Source organism: Candoia aspera, chromosome 8 (genome assembly GCF_035149785.1).
Source record: "Candoia aspera isolate rCanAsp1 chromosome 8, rCanAsp1.hap2, whole genome shotgun sequence".
NCBI lineage: Eukaryota > Metazoa > Chordata > Lepidosauria > Squamata > Boidae > Candoia > Candoia aspera.
The window spans coordinates 50,076,419-50,083,725 of NC_086160.1; the positions used below are offsets into that span (position 1 = coordinate 50,076,419).

General features: G+C 39.0%; 1 long non-coding RNA gene across 1 annotated transcript; it reads right to left on the minus strand.

Annotated features, from left to right (window-relative positions):
* Positions 1-589: 589 nt before the first annotated feature.
* Positions 590-6,236, minus strand: LOC134502055 (uncharacterized). The gene is made up of 4 exons (XR_010068412.1): positions 6,156-6,236; positions 3,842-3,868; positions 863-901; positions 590-677 (listed from the first exon to the last, which is right to left on the minus strand). It is a non-coding gene; the product is annotated as an uncharacterized LOC134502055 (long non-coding RNA).
* Positions 6,237-7,307: the final 1,071 nt, after the last annotated feature.

The window sequence follows — 7,307 nt, forward strand, 5'->3', positions numbered from 1 at the left end:
ATGTATTCAAACCATTGGAACGATGAACATGACACTAGCCCAAAGATTCATTATCTTGATCCATACATTGGCATTTTCTTAATTATTAACTGCAGATTCCCAAGCATTGCTTAGTCGTGATTTTGAAGCTGTCTCTCAAAGTTTGCTCTAGAGAGGATGAAAAAAGTTAGATACTAATACCTCTTTTAGATAGCAGTAATTATTAGATATATTGACATTGCAATTTCATACCAGCTTAGAATGGTTACATCCAATGAATTTGTTCAAATACTGCTGCACAAGACTGTACCATCATTTGAAACAACTACACAGAGGCAATTGCATATAACAATAACAGCCCAAGATATCTTACTATTTGCTCAACTGAATTTAGTGATCCTTCAGTACTGTGGATGAAACTATTTCTCCCACTACACTTGAACCAGCGGACTCATTTGTAGGGTCTTAGGTTTCATATCACATATCACAGGGAACAATTCAGAAAAACAATGAAAAGCTTCCCTCGTTACCCATCAGCACTTTTTTCCTGAGGTGATTCTTCATTCTGCTAAGATGCACTTAGCACTTCCATTTCTCTTCATACCTTAAGTTTTTCTTGGCTCTTTCAGCTTCTTTATCTGTTCTTTTTTCTGTTGTTCCAGCTCCTGTTTCTGTCCCAGATATTTACTCAGTATTTTCTGAAAGTGAAATATTTACTTAATTTTTTTAAAGAGGCCATGCAAGAATGTCAGTTAATTCACCTCCCCTCCACTCCCTAATTTATGCAGGTAGTGATTTTTAAAAAAATCTGTTTTGAGTTTTCTTGTATATGATAATCATTGGTGGACAATATCAAAGTAATGACTTCTATATTATAACTTACCTGTTGTCCTTGGTTTTGCTTACCACCCTCATTTTTATCCTTAAAAAAAGCAGAAAAATAAAATGCATTTGTGTCCCCTCTTTATTTCTCTGAAAAAAATTCTCAGAAAAAAATCAACACAAAACTGCTTACTAGGAGTGGGAAATCTGTAGCCTAACAGATCTTGCTGAACTACTATCATCCCTGCTATGAGTATGCTGTTGTCTTCCTCTAACTTTAAGGGAAACATTTTCAATCCTAAATTAAGTCTGTAAAGGATATGTGCTTTAGACCAGGCAAGTGGCTAGAGAGAGTGGATCTGGGGAAGGACTGGGAGACATCTCTGATACCCTGTTGGTCCCTCATATTCTCTATCCTCGTACCTACTCTCCAGTGCATTTCCTTTCATGGCTTTCTCTCTTTCTCTACCTTTCTGCGTGGTTTTTTGTACTTTTCTGCCATTTTGAATTCTACATTTCTCTCCATCTGGTTCTACTCTCAGCTTCCTCTTTCAGTGTCCCCAACTGGCATCTTTCTCTTTCTCTTTCTCTTTCTCTTTCTCTTTCTCTTTCTCTCTCCCTCTCCCTCTCCCTCTCTGTCTCTCTCTGCCTTTCTCCTCACTTGCTCAGTCTGGTGTTTTTTTTTTCAACATCCCAAATGCTGTATTGCTCTCCATCTGCTGGTGGCAAAATAACCTGCAGCATTTTAATTTATATATTATTTTGGAATTTTGCTACAGAGGCAAATATGGAGATGGGCCTATGTACAGTACTTGTATATTGGATAAAAAATAAATCTAAAGAATAAAATGGAAAAATAGAAAAAAGGGAAATGTCCCCAACCACTTTGGTTTCTAGTTCAATCCACGTTTGTAGTGTGGCCTTGTGTGGCCACAGAATAGCATGTGTGGCCCTTGAACCAATAGACGATATGCACCTTGGTTTCAGGCTTGTGATTACTGAAGAACCCAGCTGTTCTTCTAATTCAGACAAGTGGGGAAGGAAAAGATCTTCTGAAGATCTCTGTCTAAGCCTATTATTGGCTTGGAAGGATAGAAAAAAAGAAAACTGTTCATATTATTGTGAACAGATTTTCACAATAATAACAACAGGTACTACTACTACTTACAGATTTGCTTTCTTTTTCACTCTGAAAAAACAAGGCATTAAATTTTAGTTTACTTTCTCAACATTTTCTTCTAAAAGGAAATCTAGAGCGAAAGTGAAATACATAAGAATCACAACAATAAAAACCAATTATGTTTAAAGGACAAACTGGTATTTGAATTATAGCTAAACTGTTTTGTGTAATCCTATAAAAGCTACATCCTTCTGTGCATATATATAGATGCAGCACCATCTGGATCTCTATCAGCAGTAGCCAAGTTTATTGTGGGGGCATATTTAAAGTTTTGATAGGAAGCTTGGCTATATAAAAGGAAAGAATGGTCATGAGCCATATTAAAACAAAGTTTATGTGTACAATTGGCAAAGCAAGAGGAAAGCTGTTTGCTTCTATATGTCTTCATAATTCAGACAATTGGCATAATAAGATTGATTGGTCTGAGAAATGCATATCTGTCTAAATTGTCTAATTGGGCAGAATCAATGCCAAATACAGAACTAAGAAAAAATGGACAATAATAGCCAGTCTACCTTTGCCATATTTCCTCTGGAAGGAAAAAAGGCAAATACTGTATATGAAAAAGTAATTCTCAGATAAACACAGTACTATTTGTGGCTGGACAATTTAGCTGAGATGCAAATGGACAAAGATTTGAACGACTCTGTTTCATGATATGAAAAGAAAGATCTTTGCTGAGATCCATGAGTTTCACAGTAAAAGCTGCATTTCACCTACCCAACTCCCCTGTTAATTAGTAGCTCTGATTTCTAACCTGTCCAATAACTGGAATTATCTAAGCAAATTGTAAATCTGTCAGACTAAAAAGAATGAAAAAATGCCAACACTGAAAATAATAGAATACAGCAAAAAATGCCACAGGAAAAATAGTAAATAAAGTAAGCCCCTCTCCTGGTAAAAAGTGGCCACATAATGTTTCTTTTAGGTTTTTGATCTTAGAAGTTTTGAAATATCAAGGTGGATGCCAGGTGTGCTTTCTGGCTAGAGTATCCTGTATGCAGGGCTATACAGTTATGAAGGCCCTCTTCCATTTGGCAGGAGCATTTAGAGGAAGGGATATGAAGTTAGGGAAGTACTCCAGCAGATACTGTATATATGGAAGGAGGCACTCCTTTAGAATCATCATTCTGAAGGCATTTGTGCAATGCCCATCCACCAGAAGGAGTACATGCTGCTCAAGATTCTGTTCACTGGCAAGAATAAGGAAGTGGCTTTCCACAGCTCTTCAGTGTAGACTGTCTTCTCTCTCATTCTGTACTGTTCCTGTGAATTCCCCAGTCCTACAGAAGACAGTTCTGGAATGAATAAGATGCTGCTGATTGAGGGACTCATCCTGCCAATATACAGGATTAAACATATTCCATTGATAGAAGTCTTTTTCAGTAGCAGGATTATTTTTAGAAACTCACATTTTTCTTTCCACCTTTTTCTTCATAGCCCTATAGAAGAGGGATGTTCTGAATGTCTTAATTTCTGAGAACAGTATAACACAGTATAAAAGTTTAAAGGACCAATATCAATTAGGATGCTTAAACTTATCAAATTCCACAATATTGCATTCCAAGCTATTTAATGTTATCTTGAAACTTTCCTATTCTCTCTGCAGCAAAATCAGTATAAATCTGTCCCACTTGCTCCAACCCTTTATGAAATTGGATTAATTGAAAATGATTATTTTTATTTTTTAGTTAAAAATTGGGTTTTATTTTTTAGTTAAAAATTTAGTTAATAACTTTAGGCATATTGAAAGTATTTAGATGACTAAATAATATGTCAAATCCACTCTTTTGTTAAATAATATTAAAGACAATGTGGTGGTATTAAAACTTGAAAGCTAGGAAAGCCGTGGAGACTTACCACACCAAAGTTCACACGGACACCTGCCTGGAAGAAGAGAAATGTGGGTTACTCTGTCTGCTTTATTAACAGAACTGCATGAAAAAAACAAAATGAATAGAAAAATTTACAACAAGCTTAGATACTTATTACCCAATGTGAAACAGTGGCTATTGTCTTCCTTTTACTTGGGGAATTCTCATGTAATCACACATTTGACAACAGCTACCAGAACTATACTTCTCTAGCCTGATCAATAAGGTGATCAAGAGCTTTTATTCTTCTCCCCAGTCTCAGTTAGAAGCAGCTTGATTCTCATCTATGCTTCCTTAGTTAAACAGGAAGATTAGCCAGCTATAATAAAAAATACGGGTACTCCTCAACTTTCAACCACAATTAGGACCAAAATTTCTTTCACTAAGCATTGTAAAGCACTATATCACATGACCACATCACTTAGTGATGGCAATCCCAGCACTTCCCATTACCATCATAAAGACAATTCACCAGTCATTAGCCAAGGACCCACCCCAATCCAAGCCATTCTGGTCTTGGCCCCTCCCAGCCCTGAGCCTCAGTAAGGTAAGGGACTGCCTCCAACTTGCCCCACCTGCCAATCTTCCCCCATCTCTGTCCTTTTGGTTCCCCTGCACCCTGCCTTGCATGGTGGCAAGTATCCCCAAAACCACACGGCTCTGGGGCTGCTTGCCACACTGTGGCTCAGGGACATCTTGGTGTGCCACAGCTCTGGGGCTGCAAGAAGCCCAAGCTGCAGCACAGTGTGAAGGCACCCCTGGAAGCTGCAGCTGCCCCAGCCCAGTCCCAGCCACAGTTGCCCTCGCCACCCTGCACTCTGAGGCCTCTCCTGCCCTGCACTCTGCCACCCCAGCTGACCTTCGCTGTCTTCTTCCTCCCACTGCTGACAAGGTGTGCCCGGCCTGGCCCTTCATGCCAAGAAGCTTCTTTGCGCCACACTGCTGGGCAGGGCTGGGGCTGGGCTTTCTGCTGCACTGTGCTGTGGCTCAGGGGCTTTGCAGAGGAAGGAAAAAGCCTCACAAATGCTTCCAACATGAGCTGCAGAGCATGCACCGGAAGCCCCAGAGCTGCAGTGCACTAAGAAGCCCCTGAATCGCAGTGTGGCAAGCATCCCCAGAGCCATGCAGTTCTGGGGCTGCTTGCCACCCCACAAAACAGGGTGCAGGGGGCCAAAAGGGCAGAGATGGGGGAATAGGCAGATGGGGTGAGTTAAAGCACCCCTGCAATTGTAAGGGTGGGTGGACTGCCAAGTGCCCAAATTTTAATTACATGACTGTGGGGGCACTGCAATGGCCGTGACTTCGGGGACCAGTCTTAAGTCCAATTTTTTTCAGCACCGTCGTAACTTTGAACAGTCACTGAACGAATTACCATAAGTTGAGGACTACCTGTACAAGTCTTCACATAGCTTTCATTTGGTATCTGAAAGTAGCAAGGTAATGTGAATAATCAGAGTATGTTATATCTGGTAATAGCTGGCAGATTCAGGGTAGATAATTAGGGTGAAAGAGATATTGTAACATCCATCAGAGAAGGAAGAACAGTCATTCAGAGCTACCAGGCTCTGAGGGATTGGGATCAAGACTCTTCCCTGATTGCTTTCTTAATTCAGAGCTACTGGGCTTGGAGGATATAATTTGGATAGGTATCCGTAGACTTCAATACATCTGTAGACATCTGACAATGAAGAGATGGAAACAATGATATCAGGGCTTGGTTGTTCCTGGGCTTTGAACCGGGATGAATTTTTCTGACTGGGACGCTGATACCCACTAAATAATGACTTGTAGTTGTTCTTCCCAGGTGGATGCCTGCATAGGCAAGCATGATGATAATTATCAATGTGCGGCAGATCTCTCTGCAAACAGTTCATAAAGAAAAGTCTTCATTTCAGTTCAGTTCATTCCCAAGCAAATGGGCAGACTGAAGTATATTACCCTATGTAATGAAGTTTCCTTTAAAAATGTCTACCCAGTAAAGAAGGTTCAAAGGTGAATCCACATGGAGTTGCTTAATCTTCATGCACATTTACCCTTACCCATAACAAGGTGACCCTTGGTCATTCAAAAAAGCATGCAAATATACAGATGTTGATCTGGCAGAGATAAATAAAGCTGCCATAAGGCTCACAATTCTATCTGCCTGGCAGCTGTTCTTCAGGATATCAGACAAAAACTTTTTAGACTTGAGATCTGAGATCCTTCTACTGGAATTAGCAAAGATTGTACCTGAGATATTTTATGCATGAATCATGTTTTCTATCAGAGAGTTATACATCATCCGCAAACAAGAAGCTCACCACAACTGTAAGTTTCAAGCAAATGCTTCCGTCTTTTGGTTGAAAACTTGAGGTTTTGCAATCTTGACCTACTTTTAAAATCTATGGTGGAAAAAAAATAACCAAAATGAATAAAAATACTATATATTTCAAATTCACTTTGAGCTTGGTTACTACACACAGTGGTGCATCTTAACAGGAATGAAGGCCTTCTAGGTTTAATAGGATGGCAGTTAAAATGATCAAAGCTAACAATTCATACCACCATAGCAGAAACTGAACAGGTTGCTTTGGGCCTACCAAATTTGAATAAACCTGATTCATCATGAATGTTAATTATGGCTACATGACTTTTTGATATGTTTCATGCAGCTAAAATAATTTACTCTCTATATGCATTTTTCCAACATATTTTTTTATTTTTTTAAACACAAAATAAAAATTATATTTACAAATTGTGCTATACTACAGTTTATTTAACCATGGTTTACTGAACATCCCAGAAGAAGGTTACAGTAGGGCAATAAGAATATACCCATGGAGTCACCAGGACTCAGACTGACTCAAAGGAGTCATTATTTTGATGATAATAATAATAAAAACCACAAGGAAACACAATGGCTTAGCATCACACCATGCCAACATGCCAAGCTAAAACCAAATGAAGCACATTCTACCTTAGTGGCTAAAGCTCCCTTCAAAGCAACCTCACAAAGGGAAGCGACATCTTACCAGCAGTTTCTGCCATGATGCAGACACTACTGTCAGTGAGGTAGATAAGCTGATTAGTCCTGCCTCAGCTCTTCATCAAGACAGAGTCAGGCACCTCTGCACATCACCTCACTGCATCCAAACAGAGAAACCAGCCTTTGCAAGGCAAAGCATCTCATTAAGGTAGTTGCTTGTGATCTACACATCTTTAATGTACATGATTGAAATGGGCAGCATAATACACACACATGCACACACACAAAGATAGCAAAAAAGTTTCTTACCTTTTTTCTTAGTCTATCCTGTTCTTTCTAAGAGAATAAAATTAAGAGAGGGAAATGATTGCTCTAGAAAATAATAATAATAATAATAATAATAATAATAATAATAATAATAATGAATTTTAAGTTCAGTGAGCAAGGACACAAGTTGCTGATGGAAAATAATAAACATGCTGTCCTA